Source organism: Cavia porcellus, unplaced genomic scaffold (genome assembly GCF_034190915.1).
Source record: "Cavia porcellus strain 051 isolate PalLab524CR breed Dunkin Hartley unplaced genomic scaffold, mCavPor4.1 scaffold_1, whole genome shotgun sequence".
Lineage (NCBI taxonomy): Eukaryota > Metazoa > Chordata > Mammalia > Rodentia > Caviidae > Cavia > Cavia porcellus.
The window spans coordinates 223,313,648-223,331,525 of record NW_026947484.1 but is presented as its reverse complement, the minus strand read 5'-3'; positions in this window follow the sequence as shown (position 1 = coordinate 223,331,525).

Below are 17,878 nucleotides of genomic sequence, written 5' to 3'. Positions count from 1 at the left end.
TGCCCAGTAGATTTCCCACATTTCAGTATTTTAGAGTCAAAGTTTCTTGAGAAAAGTTCATGAATATGTTATTTTCTGTTTCTTTTATTTCTCAGTTTGGTTTAATAAAAAGAAAAATGATTCAATTGATTATTTTTTCTCCCCAAATCCCTTTGTAGTACTAACTGCTTTAATTCTTTGACTTTCCTCCCAGAAATCAAAATAACGACAAGGAAAAACTGTCCAAAGGTGAAAACAGCCCTTTTTGGGGCAGCACTTTAAAAATCTAGTCTCTGAGTCTTCCTGTTCAGCATGAATTAATCTTTCACCAATCCAGGTATGCTGTCCTATTAGTATCTAAAATTCGAGAGGGGTAGCTCATCTTCTGATAACTGGCAATTTGTACTGTAATATTATCCCTCATAGGAGACCCAGTTCAGTGGCTTGAGTCACAGAGAAATGTTCAGACATGCAAATTTGTGTTCTCACAACTCAGACTTTCTTTCATCAGCCTTGACTAGCATTCATATCTTCTCCTCTAAGAAAACTTTATAATTCTGATTAGCAGTACATTGACATTACGTTTGAGTCCACCTTCTCCTGGATGGTGCTTTATCTATGATCACAGAACACGGTATTTTTTTTTTTCTTTCACCTGTCCTTCTCTCAATTCTGCCAGCACAGCCAATTCAAACTAAAGCTTCTGTGAAGGACTCTGTTTTAGCATCCATTCTTCCTGGCTCTGAACATCTAGTTTCAGTAAACTCTGACAATATTGCTCATTTATCTCAAAACATTCCCACAACTCTCAGTTCTTTGTCCCTTAATCTGCCTACAAATTTCTACTATGCCTCTTAATGTCAATTTTCATGAATTTTGCAACTATTTTTTATTCAACCTAGGTGGTTATTATGGTTTGTATCTAGATGTTCCCTCAAAGCCTCATGAAATGGATGGATGGCTGTGTGCTTTTCAGAAATGGATGGATGGCTGTGTGATTCTAGAATTAAGGATGTGTGATGCTAAATTAGCCCCCTGATTGGTTCAGCATAGTTTTGGGTGTGGATAATGGGAAAAAAGCCATAGTAGGTAGAGCCAGTCAAGGTTTGGGATGGGATAAAAAGGGGAAAGGTGGCTTACTTCACTCTAGTTTGCTGTTTGCTACTTCCTGCTCGACCATGAACTATTTCTCCCTGTGATCCCCCTCTGTAATGCCACCCTGCCTTGGGACCAGCGGACTATTGACTGAAACCTCTACAATGTGTGAGGCAAAGTAAACTTTTGGCCCTTTAACTTGCAAATGTGGGTTATTTTGTTTCAAGAATAAGCAAGTAGCATCATTTATATTAAACATACTATTTGATGCCATTTTATAAACTTATAGAACTTAAACTACTTCCTTATTAACTTCACATTACTCTTCAGTGTTCCGTTCTCTCCCTCCCAAATTTGACCAAGCTTTCATGCAGTGCTCACTCTTGTATAAGTCCCACATATTCCTCTTTGTCTCAAAGTTTTAATTATCTTTATCTCCTTTGACGCAGTACCTACTATTGGTTAAAAAATTAGCATTTAAATATTGGCAACTAAATATACTCAGCATAAACTTACTGATTTGCAAAAAAAAAAATCACTGTTTTGAGGATGGTAATGTTAGTACTCTTTCTATATCATGAGTTTGCTAAATGCTTTTTACTGTTTAAATGGGTAGGTACATATCAAGATAGCGATAAGAATCGGGGAGATTATATCTCAAGCCATACTGGGTAGAGATACACATTTGAGATTTTTTAGATTGGCATAACAGGACCAAAGCATCTAATACATGCAAATATTAATATTTTAATCATAAATGGATTTTATATTTTAGATATATTCTTTTCAATTGACGTTTTTGTTTAAAACTGCTGACCTGGATAGGAGAAAAAAAGAGCCTATGCACTTTAAAAGGTCCACACTTTAATCTGAGTGGTTACAGAATAGAATGTCCATAAAACAATCATCTTTACTTAAAGTATATATGATTTACAGTATGAGAGAGGCATCAGTAAATAAGCTAAAAAGATACTTAAAGGAGACATAGATGAATCACTTCAATATTCTTTAAGAGGAAAAAAAAGCAAATCTGTGGCAAAGATGGTATAGAAATAATGTCAGTCTGTGAGTTATCCCATTATTTAAATCAAAATTGCCATTTATGTGACTTTTCAAGCACTCTGTTATCGACAAATTAAAGATATACAATGTGAACACAGAACCTAAATGTGGCAACTTGTAGTAAGAAAATCTTCAATGAGACAAGGATGTTAAACACGGAATTCGTTTCTGGTGAACTGTGATGGGGAAGTAATGGTTCTCTCTTACACTTATACAAAGCCATTAAGCATAAGCAGCACATTCATAGTTTTCATTTGGTGCCTTCCAACCATTTTATGACCTAGGTAAAGCAGAGTTTTGTCTTTACTTCAGAGAATGCTAAAATTTAGACACGGTACATCATTAATGCAGAGCTCTAGAATATGTTAGTGGTTAAGTCAGAGAGCAATTGTATAAATGTGTCTCTCCACATTATCTCTTTATTAGACTACATGTACTCTTTCAGAGCCACTGATGAACATAAACAGGTAGCAACTCATGAGTGTGAAAATGTAAGCCAAATGCTGTTTGTTGTAGCTTGTTTTTGCCCCCTCCCCTATTTCCCTGATTTTCCTGGTACTTTAATGTACTGTCCTGGAATTTTTCGTTAGGTAGTAACAGTTTCAACAAAACGTCTCTGATTTCTTACCTTTCCGATACTTCTCGTGCCTAGTAAAATTTGGCTACCGTAGGGCCAGGTGATAGCTCAATGGCATAAGTGCCTGCCTGGCAACTCAAGGTCCCCTGTTCAATCCGGGTACCCCCCCATAAAAAAACTTACTACTGTATGCTTAATAAGCTCCTTTGATAAAACCTTTATAAATGAAAGTTACTGAGTGCACTTTGTGCTATGCTTTCTGCTAAAGTGTGTGGCTTTTCTGAACTTTAAACCATGTTCAGGTTTTAGTGAGGCAGATCTGGATCTCAATCTATGGGTAAGATGTCATTTTAAAAATATTTCTTCCCTGGGTCCTTTATGCTTTGACAATGATTGACACAGAACTGAAGGACAAATCCAGAGAAATTCTTTATTTCCTTTTTATCTACTCTGAATCAGTTAGCAACTCAAAATTAAATATGAGTCCCAACTGGGCATCACTATTGCTGTAATATAAGAGTTGGAAAGAAAAGCAAGAGAGGAAAATACAAATATTTATATTTCTGCTACACTATCACATACTATGTAGCTTCTGGAATAACCAGTGTTATTATTAAAAGATGACTTTTGACTGTGGATTCTTGAAAGGGGCATACCATTAGGAAAATGTTTCTATAATATCCCTCTGTAATTCAAGGAGGCTGAGGCATGAGGCATTTTGTGTGTGATACACAGATCTCAGTAGTTATAGTTATGTTGTTATATAGCCTGAAGAGCCATAAAAAGATTAAAATTTTCATTACTTAGACTTGCACACATTTTGGTACCTTGTGAGTATTTACTTTAGGCATGTTTACCTTAGGAATCCTCACCTATAACAATCTTTGTCAAAAACTCACAGTAGTATTTCTTTTTTTTTTTTTTTTTTTTTTTCATTTTTATCGGTACCGGGGATCGAACTCACGACCGCCTGCTAGCAAGGCAGGTACTTATGCCGCTGAGCTAAATCCCCAGCCCCTCACAGTAGTATTTCTTATACAAAGACACAAGTCCACTAGATTCAAAATAAAATGTCACAAAAATTCCTTTATATATAACAACTAAAATTTTATATACGTAAGTATACACGTATATGTATATACATGTTTACACATATATGTGTGTGTACATATGGATATATAAGTATTACACATAGCAATGATGTTCTTTAGAAAGAATTCATGGTAAGTGACACTCAGGAATAAAAATAAAAGGAAATTATAATACCTACTTTTGTTTCATTTTATAGCACCAGTTAAAATATTAATCTCTTTCAACATACTCATAAGAACAAAAATGGAAACATTTTCATAGCAAAACCCCCATGAGAGAGAGGGACATAGGGTGTTTCAAAGAATGTGGGGAAAATTACCTTGGCCTCTCTGAATGATAACATAAATCCCAAATCTGAAACTGCCTTTTGCATAATGCTCAAGAGTGGCCAAGTTGTTTCTTTTTTCTGCTAAACATGCTCACTGTTATTTCAGACTAAGATCTGTGAAAGCAGTGAGTCTTCTGCCCTCAATTGTGCACCTACAAATGTCTGTTCTTGTGGATGTTTTACCCAGCAGGAGTCATTGCAGCTTTAGCTTCAGATTGCAGACCAAACCACAGAGCATATGACATTTGGGAAAATGAACACGAATAGTGCTTCATTCTTTCTCTCTGGGAAGCTTATTTCTCTCTCTTCTGGAGTTTTTTACTTTGAGGTGAAAATTTCAGAAACCAAGAATTGGATACTAATGAGTGAGTTCAGAAGGATAAAAATTTGCGCAATAATCTGAGTTAAGATCTATTCCAGGTCAAAAAGCCAATCCAATTTTTTAGAAAAAAATGATGGATGTGCTATTTTACCTGAGAAGCCTCCATGAGTTTCCCAGGAAACTGAAGATTTGTGCATATTCTATCAACCAATAAAAGGAGGCCACAATAATGGAGATTGAGGCAAGGCCATATCATCATTATAAGGTCCAATCAGCCTTCTACGCATTGATTTTCTCATCATCAATCAAGCTGAATCAAACAGAACAGAATTTGTTCTTCCATTCACAGTCCAGATATTAGTGTACTTGTGAAATCCATTTTGATTACTGCATTAATTACAAAATCTTATTGCTTCAGCAAAGCATATATTCTTTCATATCATGGGGAAAATGTGTTCCTTTTTTATTTGGGAAAATAAATATTTCATAATAAATTAATAGAATAAAAATAGATAAAGCATTGCCTATTTTTATCTTCACAGTAGTAACTCAGAGTACAAGATATTGGCCTAAAAGTTCTCCAAATGATATTAGCACAAACTTTTCTTTTCAATGAACTAAGACCAATTTGTAGTATTACTACCTTGCATTTATTTGTGTTTCTTTTTCACTTCTTTGTGTTCCCTTCCCCACCCTAACTCCTCTTCCCTTTTCAACAATTTCTTCCTACTTCACAACATTTATTGTAAATTTTGTTCTTTATTTACTCTTTAAATTTCTCACATCAGGGTGACAATATAATCTATACATGTGAGTCTGATATATTTTACCATTGAGTATGATCTCGAGTTGCATCCATTTGCCTGTAAATGTCTCAAATTTGTCTTTATGGCTGAGTGGAACTTTATTGTATAAAAAGACAGCATGTTTTTTAATCTATTGATGGAGGTATCAGTTGTTTCCAAAGTTTAGCTATTACTAATTGTGTGCTGTAAACATGAGTGTACATCTAGTGCTGTGTTATGATGTTTCTAATTCTTCCAGGAAGATACCCAGAAGGGGAATAACTGGATCCATTGGCACCCCTAATTGGAGTTTTTTGAGGCATATCCACACTGATTTCCACACTGCTTGCACCTGTCTACACTCCTTCCAACAGGGAAGAAGGGTTCCCTTTTCACCACAGCTCTTCCAGCACTTGTCACTTGTTGATTTCTTGATGATGGCCAATCCTTGTGGAGTGAAATGGAATATCAGTGTTTTAATTTGCAACTATCAAAGGATCAATGATATTAATATTTTCTCATGTATTTATTCAGTTTGTATTTCTTCAATTGTTCCCAACTTTTAGTTGATTGACTTAGTTCCTTTGTTACTTGGGAACATACAAGAATGTATGATAACTAAACGTGCATTGAAAGCATAAGTTGTCTTTCCTTAAACAGGTATTTATTGAGAGCTTGCAGTAGGCTCCAACTCTGGTTTAGAAGTTGAGGATAGGTGTGAAAAAATGTACAGATAACTTTGTATTCATTTGAGTTATCTTCTCCAAAAAAAAAAAAAAACAGTATAATCTTTTTCCTAGGAGATTAATTTAGTCCTTCTGACTTCTGATAATGATGACAAGTAGACATAAACTTTTAAGTCCTTGGAAAAATATCAAACAATACAACTTCTGGCCTGTAAATAGACATATAGATAATTTTGTAAGAAACTGTCAAAGTGGCTCTTATGAATTAGATCTAAAACATCCCCTACAAATTCTCATATGTGTGGAAAGTTATTGTATCATGGGAGTGCTCTACTTATCAGTGAATTAATACAATAATGAGTCATAGCTGAATGGGCTTTTAGGAGGTGGGCTTGTGTGGAAGTGACAGCCCACTGGACACACAATCCACAGGGATGTCTCTCCACCCCGTCTCTTCCCTTTCCTCTCTATATTTTCTGGCACCAAGAGTTCAGTGGTTCTTACCCTTCCCTTCCCTTACACAATATCATTTCTACCTTTGAGCCAGCCAACTATGGGATGAAACCATGAGCCAAAAATGAACCCCCTTTCCTTTGACTTCAAGGGTGTTTGATGTTTTAAGCTGGAGATGGGCAGTGACTAAGACAGGGTCTGGATCATTGTGCACACCCTTAATGAATGACAATTTTTCCACATCTCATCAACATTGGGTGTTCCTACTTGTAGTCAGGAGTTGTGATAAAAAACAATTAAAATCAAGACACAAAGTTTATAATATTATTTTGTAATCATCACCCAGAGTTAACACAGTGAAATGCAGGAAATCTATCCACCACTCTAACAACATAGAATATTTAGCCAACGGTCTGAGTCCCACAGCAGTGTCCCACATGAGTCCAGATGAAGACCCAGAGCTCATGACAGTGCCTCCCATGAGTCCACATGTAGGTCTAGAGCCCACAAGAAGGACTCACACCAGTCTCTTTTACAGATCCATGCTGAGAAGGCCCAAAGGTCAGCGGTGGAAGCTAGAAAGTCAATGCCAGCGGGGTGAAGGAGCTGTGGTGGTAGGCTGAGGGTTCCTATGCTGGAGCAAAGAAGTCATGCTCAAAACAAAGACTAGGGATGTCCTGAAACGTACCACAGCCATCCTCTGAAACAGAGGTCCTGAGCTCCTCCAATGATAAGTATAGTCAAGTACAAGCCGGGAAACGAGTTCATCCTGGAGTTTAAGCAGCACACATCTTCCCCTCCAGAGCCAGGAAGCAATGCTCAATTTGAGAACCAGAGCTTCTACAGGAGAACCAGCAGCTCAAACAGCAACACGTAGATGAACCCATAATGCCTCACCTCCTCGCTTCTCCTTCTCTGTGTCGCTATTTATACTGGCAACTTTCCTCAGGTGGAACATCTACACTCAGCAGCATGATGATTCAATTCAGCTTGCATTAAGTTGATCATTACTTTTTAGTACATAACACTACTGTTCTAGATTTTGGCCATCTGAGTAATTGATTTATGGCTTCTTGTTACCATTTTATGTTTTGCATTCGACTGATGACATTATATATATATATATATATATTCTTTTTTTAGTTGATATTTCTATATCTCTGTGGGATTCTTTTTAGCTGTTTGACTCATTTTATATCAAAAGTTCCTTCTTTATTGTCAAATTTTAAGAATTCTTTGCAGTTTAGATAATAGTCTTTCATCAGGTATGACTTTCGCAAAGATTTTCTCCAGGTTTGTGGCTTTTATTCTTGACTTTTGATAGTATACTTTACAAACCAGAAATGTTTAATTTTAATAATTTTCAGTTGTTTCTTTCATGAGTTGTACTTTTACATTGTATTTAAAAAACACTGTCAAATCCAAGGTCATCTAGATTTTCTTTGTTTTTGTTATAGTCTGAATATTTATGTCTCCTTCAAAATTTGTGTATTAAAACTCAATATCCAATGTAACTACTTTACAATATGGAGATCTGTGAGTTAACTCAGTGATGGGAAACCAGGTCAGATGGGGACTTTCTGGGGGGAACCAGATCCCAACAATAACTGAACCTAATTTCAGCAAGATGAGCCTGAGAGGTACATGAGCTGCCTCAGCTCCCACTGGGTGAGGAGATCATACGGAAAATTGGGAGGATCACGCATGGTGAACCACCAAACAGAGGATAGGAGACACCCCCATCATGGGGTATCTGGCCTCAGCACGCCTACCTGGCTCTGGGAACTTGCTGTTTTGACCCACCTCTTCCTGGAGAGTCCCCTCAGACTGAACCTCAGGAGGGTGGAGCACTGTGGAATAAGTATCTTTACCAAAGAGACCCAAGGATGTTCAGTTGTCCTTGTACTGTTTGGGAACTCAAAGAGAGAGAGCAAAGATCTCAAAAAAGGCCCCCATCAGAAAATAAACCTCCTGATGTTTTCATCACTAGCTTCCCAGCCTCTACAGGTATAAGAAATAAATTTCTGTTGTTTATAAGCTACCTAGTTCATAATATTTTGTTATAGCCATCTGGACAGAGTAAGAAAACTTCAAGAATTTTATAGTTTTGTGTTTTACATTTAGATATGACCCATTTAGAGCTAATTCTTTTAAAGAGTATAAGTTCTCTGTTCAGATTTTCTTTTTGGCATGTAGATGTTCAATTCTTACAGCAAAGTTTATTGAAAGTATTATCTTTTGTCCAGTGTATTGTTTTTGGATTTTTGCCAAGGATCAGTTGACTATTTTTGCGGGGGACTTTTTATTGACTTTCTTTTCTGTTTCATTGGTTAATTTGTTCATTCTTTTACAAATACTGCAGTGCGCTGTTTATGTAGTTTTGTAGTAAAATTGAAGGTAGGTAATCTCAATTGTACAAATTTGTCCATGTCTTTATATATTTTCTTGGCTATTATGGATTGTTGGCATCTACAAAGTAACTTTCCAAATTTGGAAGGGAAGTTGCATTGAATGTATGGATTAAATTGGGAAAAATGAACATTTTTATAAATGTGGAAAATCTGTTTATATGATTCTTTGATTTATATATTCCTGATTTTGTAGATTTCCACATAGGTGCTGTACATATTTTGTTACAATTCAACCAAATCATTTTGTTTTTGAGCACTAGGAAAATAGCATTGTGTTTTTAGTCTATAATTATACGTATGTATGACTTATATATAAGAAAGAAATTGACTGTATTCTACAATTTTATTCTAATTATGTATTAGAACTAGGGATGTATTTTTGTGGTTGTTGTGGTGGTGGCTGTTGATTCTTTTGAATTTTCTACATTTTAGGTCACGTTTTCTGCAATTACAATTTTTGCCTTTATTTCCCAGTCTGTACCTATTATATTTCCTTTCTTGGCTATTGCATTAAGTGGCTGCAAGGATATCTTTGTCTTTTTTCGAACTTTTAGATTCATGTCAACAAGTACAATGATAACTATCAGGACAGTGTAGATATTCTTCATGAAATTGAAGGCCAACTCCATTTCTAGTTTACTGGCTGAATATTTCCATGAAGAATGAGTTTTTAAATGCATCTATTAATAAGAGCATGTATTTTTTTCCTTTTATCTATTTGATGTGATAAATTAAATTAGTTGATTTTTAAAATTTCTGGCCAGCCTTGCACTCTTAGTTTAAATCCCACTAGGCAATTATTATTTCTTTTAGAATTCTGTGTTAGTTTTCATTTACTTTGTAAATTTTTTGGCACTTCTGACATAATCATACTTAAAATATGCACCCACATATCCTTAAATCTAGAAGGACTATGCAGTGTTAAAATGTCATTTTTTGTAAAACATTCTCTTGTCCTTGACTTTTACCAGGACCATAATCTTCACAGAGGCACAGGATTTATGTTCAGAGGCCCCTACTGTTCACTGTGCTGCTCATGCCTCCCAATAAGCTTATCTTGAAAGGAAACAATGACTCTTGAATTAAGTGAAGCTCATTGTTTCTTTAATGACAAAAGTGTAGCACCAGATAAATTTAAAAAGTAATTTCAGAAGAGCACTGTAGCAGGACCCAACAAAGGATCTCATTTCTGTTGCATGTTGCTGATAATTGAATGCTATACTTCACAATGAAATAATGGAATTTGTCACGCAAAATGATAATGCTTTGCACTTGCATGGCATCTTTCTTCTAATGATTCCAATAATTATTCCATGGCTTATTTCTTCCTTGCAATAATTTGGAAACATTGACATAAGTAATATCTTTAAATGCAAATTTCTTCCTACTAATGAGAAGCTAGATGGTATTAAAGGTAAGACGAAAAGTTTTTTTTTTTTTTTTTTTTGTCTTTATAGTCACGCATAGCAGTAGCCAAACTTGATGAAATTTTTGAACATAATCTGGGCACCATTGTACTGTCTATAAAGGACAAGGAACCTAGAAAAAAAATTTGGAAGTAGGAAAATATAAAAATCTTCCTAAGAGAAACAATATAGGTAATTTATAGAAATGCTTTAAAATGTAGAATACAATATTTCATAAAACACATGATGATGTTTAATTATGTGCTTTAATTATTTAACTGTGCATTGTATTTTACATGTCACAGTTGAATTTAGACTAACAATCGTCTTCTTATGCATGACAACACATAATGTTAAATATTAGTGCAAAAGATATATAGCTACAGATTTATTGATTAGATTCTACAGAATATTGTTTACTATTTTAAATAATGGGTATTTCCATAATAGTCTAGTAATTCTTTTGCAAATTTTTCATTACTTCTCATAACTTTTGAAAAAAAAATCACCACAACTCAGGATTAGAGAGAAAAAGGCCACTCCAGGAAGAAAGCCCAGTCTAGGAACCAGCACCATGCGCGGGCCATCACTAAACTGGAACAAACAGACTCCAGCCCATCCAGTGTGTGGGCTAGCAAACAAAATGTACCAACCACTCCTTGCCCCCATAAGCAACTGGTTTATCCAGAGAAACACAGGATGTGATGATGGCTATACAGGTAAAATGCAATTGGATGACTGTTGTGCTTTGACATTGTAGGACTAGGGCCAGTGGCCTGTTCATAAGATTCAGAGGACAGTGGTATACAGTGTGATATGGGGGGGGGGGTGGAGATTTCCTTCTGAGTGTTGCAGCCATTGTTGATTCTCTAGGGCCTTATTTTGGAAGTTCTATATCATTTCCATATATCCATTATTTTGATGGATTTGAGTTTTTTTTTTTTTTTCTTTTGTTTCGCTTAATTATGTTAAATCCAATGGCAGGAGCAGCTGTTTCAAAGATAGGAAGATATATTATAGTAGCAGTTTTGGATTTATTGTTGGCTTGTTTTGAAGTCCTTTATTGAATTCATTGTTTTGTTTTTATTATTACTATTCTATTCTGTTCTATTAGATTTTTAGTATGTCCAAAGTTATCCGCAGCTATTTTGAAGGCATCAAAAAGCATTATGGTAACTATTGTTGATTTCATAAGGTTTTGAAATCCTATATTTCTTGCACTGGTTTGTTTTATTGGTTTTATTCTGTTTCATAAAATTTTAAAAAGTCATTTCTACCTATAAGTATTTCTTAAATGTTTCTAAAGTGAATAGAAGAAATTAATATCTTGGTTACCAGTTCTGTGAGTTTAGGTGCCTTGATTCAGTCATCAGTATTGAACAAAAAGCACAATGAAGAAATTGTCAATAACATTAGTTAGATATTTTTAATTATTAACAATGGTATATAACTGACCTTTCTTCTTATTGAATGAATATAACTTGAACTCATGTGAGTTTCCAGGGTCTACTTATCACTGATAATACATATTAAATTCACTCGAGTGAAAAAAAGTAAGAATAAAGAGATGACCCTTGTATAGTTCAAAAAATAGAATATGGTGAGCCATAAAATTGCTTTATTTGCAATTTAATTTTTAATTTATAAATTAAAATCTCCTTTTGAGATATAATGCACAAAATCTTAGTTTCTATGATCAATTGCATAAAAAGTAACAACACTATTAGTATTTCTATGAAATAGTAAAATGTTCAGACTACAGCAAAATATAAAATATGACCCTAATAGTGTATTAGTTGGTCCTCATTGAAGAACAATATGACTAGAACTGATTAATATTGTCCTAGAACTGGAGTAGTGATTTTTTCAAAAGGTCTTGCCAGTTATCCTTTGCTCTGATCAACAGAGTCTAAAGACATGGATAGAAGGTAAGCAAAGTCTTCATGCTGGCTCAACGTATTCTGTGAAATAGTGTCTTAGTTACTTTTCTCTCTCATTGTTAGGACAAAATATTGATGCCCAAAGTTAGAGAAGGGGATGTTTATTTCTTACAGGTTGGAGGTTTCAGTCCATATTCAGTTGACTCCAAGGCAAAATGACATGGATGAAGGGCCATGATTCATGGCTGCCACTGAGGAAAGTGCTAACTGGGCAAAAGAGAGAAGCCTTGCCTTCTTGCACTGTATGCTGGCTCCACCCCTGGACCTTTGAAATTGATGTGGCTGTAGCACTCCTACCACCAATTTGAGTGCTAGATAATGAACCAATAACGAACACTAGATTTGGCCGCATCCATGATTGCATGACGCTTGAGGGGAGGGCCATTGACATAAACCGTGACATTCCACCCCTGGCCCTGCAAACACTCATGCACATCTTCTATACAAAAAACATTTAGTCCATCTCCAAGAATTGCCAAAGTTATAACAGTTTTAGCATTGCTGAAAAGTCCAAGTTCCAAGGCTCCTCCAAGATCTATGGCAACTCTTAACTGTAAATGCCTGTACAAATGAAACAAGGTTAAACTTTCCAAAGTACCAAAGCACAAGATAAACATTATCATTCCTAAAATTACAAACAGGAGGGTACAAAGGATTGTGACAAAAGCATGTCCAAAATCAGGCAGGGAAAACTTTTAAGTCCTGGAGTTCCACATTCATGAACATCTTTTATGCAAAAGACATTTAGTCCATTTTCTCTGATATTAACTCGGCTATTATCATCAGACGAGCTCAGAACTTTGTCTCTGAGAATGCTTGCAACTCACTTCGGGGGAGGTCTTGTCTTTAATTTGAATATTGTTTCCTGGCTCTGGAGGGGAAGATATATGCTGTTCAAACGCCAGGAGAGGCTTGTCACACTGGCTTCCAGGTACTAACTTGACTATTTTCATCATCAGAGGAGCTGAGGATGGTTGTGGTACTTTTCAGAAGAGTCTTTCCTTGAGCATCATTTCCTGGATCCAGTGCATAATCCTAAATTTACAGGCACAGCGCCTTCATCCCAGTGGCATAGACTTTCTAGCTACCACCTCTGACCTTTGGGCCTTCCCAGCACAGATCTGTGAAACAGACTTGAATAAGTCATTTCTGTGGGTTCTAGGTCTCCACCTGGGCTCTTGAGAGGAACTGGCATGACCTCTAGATCTTCAACTAGACTCATGCAGGATATTATCATGGGATTCAGGCCAACTTCCTGCACTTCTTGTATTTGACTCTGGATGACTATCATAAAACAATTCTATAAATTCTGTGCCCTGTATGTAATTGTTTTCCTTGTAACCCCTGACTACAACAGGCAACATGCTAATTTCTTTTACCTATAATTCTGACATTAAGGAGATGACATTAAGAAAGTTGGAAGAAAAAATGTCAATCCTTACATGAATGCTACAACATCAAGTACCCGATAAGGCTGTGACATCAGACCAAGAAGTACTGATTCTAGGTAAAGAATGTCATTCAAGGAACTAAAAATGATATAAGAAAGTGATTTCTTAATTTTAAACTGGCACAACTCAATTAAATATTTCTCTCACATATTCTTTCACTTTTGAGCTGTTATTTGACATCTGAGGTGGATACCATTGATATTAAACAAGAAAATGAATTTTCATGAAAGAAATATATGTAATATATATGAATTAATAGAAGTAAAGTGAAAAGAAGAGGAAGAGAAAACACAAAATTTAAAACATGGAGAAAGCAGACGAGGAGTAGGAGGAAGAGGAGAAAATGATGAAAATAACATTATTGGAAGCAGCTGCATTAAGAGAGGCTGTTGACAGTAATGTGTACTTATTTTAAAAGGGTTTTTCTTTATTTTCAAGGAAAGTAAGGAAGATTTAAGAGATGACAACAGAGAAAACCAGGCCTCACCAGAAAGTGATCCCCACCTGGGAATCAGCGCCATGTATGGAGCACTGTGAGGATGGAGACAGCCAGACCCAAGGCTCCTTGTGAGTCAGAATCATTCGGGAGTGCGGAGGGAGGGAGAGAACAAGGTCTCACCAGGAAGAGATCCCTGCCTGGAAACCATATCATGTTCAATATTTTGTTAGGTTGGGTTTTATTCTCTTTTGTTTTATTTGATTATGTTAAATCTGATGATGTGAGCAACTATTCAAATGATAGCAAGACATTATGGTACCCATTTTGTACTTACTATTGGCTTGTTTTGAAGTCCCTTATTGAATTGATTGTTTTGCTTTTATTGTTTCTACTCTGCTCTGTTCTGTTCAATTTTTACTATGTCCAAAGTTATCTGTAGCTATTTTGAAGAGAGCAAAAGGTATTATGGTAACTATAGTTTATTTCATATGGTTTTGAAGTCCTGAATCACTTATACTGGTTTATTTTGATTGGTTTTATTGTTTTATTTTCTTTGATTTTATCCTATTTAAATTTTTAAAAAGAGATAAACTCAATAGTATAGCAAATATTTTGAAAGAAAAATCTATTTTCTAAACCTTTACTAAGTTTTTGTTTTATTTTCAAGGAAGAATTTTACCTTATTTGGAAGGATATGTTTAAATATTGTATCAATTCTGATTTGTAAGTAGTAAAGCATTTATGCTAAACATTTAATAAAATTTCTTGTGTTAATAAAATATAAATTCCAAAAAAAGAGCTCATAACAACAAGCTATCTAGATTATCTAGAGTACAAAAATTGAACTAGAATATTTCTGGGAAGAAACATTTAACTGTAATAATTTCTCATTTGTATATGTAATCATATTTTAGATTATTTTTAGAATGGGTTAATCCTACTCATATATTAGGGAAGTCTTCTTAAACATGTTTCCCACAATAATTTGTGAATTTGTAACTTGTGATTACTAGCTCATTGAGAGAAAGTGAGGCTTGGGGATGTATTTCTCAAAGTTAGAAGCAATGAGCTAATAATTGTGCTAATGAGTTACTAACAAACCATGAAAAATTCCTGAATAAACCATAATCATGGTCTGAGGTGGGGAAATAATTGCATATAGTGATCTCAGATTGAATAAATCGGCTTTAGTTTCATGTCTATGTCAAAAAGTCTTATATTTCAGACAAAATAATTGCTTTTTATTCTGAAGAATCAAGACGATTATACTTACAATATATTTTAAAGACTGCAGATCATTTCAGTTGGTTTTTGTTCTATGGAATTTCTATGAAGGATAAATAATATTTAAAAATGCCTCAATTTCTATTTCTTGGCTCAAATTCAGCTATCAGTTTCAGTCATTTTCCTATGAGAGTGTGTGTAAATGAAAAGTATAAGGCCAGATAGCTAGAGAAATGAGAATAAATATGATTTAAGAACTAAACTAGGAAAAGGATTATATGGTTTTAAAGATGTGAAAACTTTAAACAGACTGTAAAAAAGTAGAAAAGGATATGAAATATGGCAGAACATGTGGCAAAAGACTCCCAACTATACATACAGAAAAAATAAGATATAAAGCCAGGTATACAACTAAGTATCACAAACACCTGCCTGGCAGGCAAAAGGTCCTGAATTTGACTCCTAGCATAAAATAAATAAACAAACAAAAAACTGTTTCACAAAGAGAGCAGAGGAGCCAAAGTAACATGACTAGTACTGTGTCTCCGAATTCATGTGTTGAAACCCGAACCTACAAAATGACTGTATTCATCCTTCAAGGAATTAATTCAGTTAAATAAGGTCAAAAATTTAGGGCTCTAATAACATTGGTACCTTATGGGAAAAGGAGAAACCAGCAGGAGGACATACACACAGGAAAAACACCATGTGAAGACACAGATAAAAGGTGGCCATTTGCAAGCCAAGGAGAGAGGTTTACATAAAACTGACCTCTTGGATAATTTGATGTTGGACGTCCAGCCTCCAGAAACAGAACAAAATAATTTTCTGTTGTTCAAGTTCTGTGGTAGACTGTTATGCAATCTCTGGAATATTAATACAGGGATGGTTAAAAAGCCAGACTAATAAATTCTTAGATCTCACCTTATTAACTTTTTGAATCTTCTCTAATTTTCAGGACCACTAATTTTCAATCACATACCATTTTCTCTCATCTGACTATTGCAGTTGCTTCCTAAACAAAAAATCTTCCTGCTTCTAGGTTTATGCCTTTTCACTTATTTTCCTCCATAGGTGTAGATTTCCTACTCATAAATATGATCATGGAGTTCCTAATATTAAAACTGACATCCATTACCATTCCTTATAAGAGTAGGTCAAAATTTCTAATTATGCTTTAGAAGTCCTCTATAATTTCCCCCTTCTCTAGCTGCAGGAAACATGGTGTCTTTCAGCTACTCTTACCCACTCTGTTCGTCAGTATTCACTCATGAAGGCACTAAGATACCTCAAGTAGGACATCTTATCTACTACTTGACAGAACTGTCCCAAGTTCTCTCTGTGCTTGGTATTTCATGGACTTTACACTGTGTCCTCTTCTGACTTTTATCAGTCAAGTCATTGTATTTTTCCACATCTGTCAATTTTTTTAGAAACTTGGCTTCTTTATGTTGTCATTTATTTATATACACGTATATATGATAAATGTGTGTGCCTGTGTGTATGTAATTTGGACATGTGATAGAACAGTTTCCAAAGGAGATGTTCCTGTAAGCATTACTTGCTTCAATAACATGCATTTGGTAACTTTCATTCATTATTTCTTGGAGCGTGTGTGTCTGTCTGTCTGTGTGTCTGTGTGTCTGTCTGTCTGTCTCTCTCTGTCTCTGTCTCTCTCTCTCTGTCTCTGTCTCTGTCTGTCTCTCTGTCTCTGTCTCTCTTTCTCTCTCTCTGTGTCTGCGTGTGATATAAACTATAACATACAAAATAATGGGACAGATGCCACTAGATAGTGAGTTGGGAAAAATACTGAGTTTAAGAGAAAGTTTTCCCAAAACAATTGGAAGCCATGCAGAGTAAAGCAGGAGGTGAGCTAATGAAATTTACACTTTGGATATACTATTTTAATAACTATATAGCACATATGAAATGGATATGGAAGATTACAAGTCCAGACTGAATGGATGATGTGTAGATTACTGAGTAAAAAGTCCAAGACGAGGAAAGTATGGAATTTTTAAAAGTTCCATTAATAGAAGGTATTTGCGCATAGAGTTGTCTTAATAGTTGTAATAAGTAAACATGAATTTTAATGATTGAGAAGCACATTTATGTAGATTAACTTATTTAACTTTGATCAAATTCCCATCATATCCTTTGTACCATATATTGTATGCTAGGAAAAGGAATATATAAGGCATTTTCATTTGCCCAGAGGAACTCAAAGTGTAATTGGAAAACATGTGAAATAAATTACATGAAACTATAGCAAATAATATCATTTGGAAGTGGAGTTGCAGCTCAAAAGTACTAGAAATTTCTGAATTGTAGATTCCAATTAGCTTAAAACTCTGCTTTTAAAAGATAATGGCTAGAATGTGAAAGATTCATAAAGATCCACGTGATTCAAATGATTTTCAAGAAATCTCTGCAGATTAATTTCTAAAGCCTCTTCCATCTCCAGAGCCCTGTTCAAAATTCATGCATCTTTTCTTTCCTGGATACCTTTGTTTTGCTTTTCCTTTTTACATTTTCATGATTTTTGTGGCTGCCTTTGCTCCTTGGTCCACTTCTTATTTTCTTTTTTGCTTGCAGCCTCTAACAGCCCAGATATACATCTACATCCTT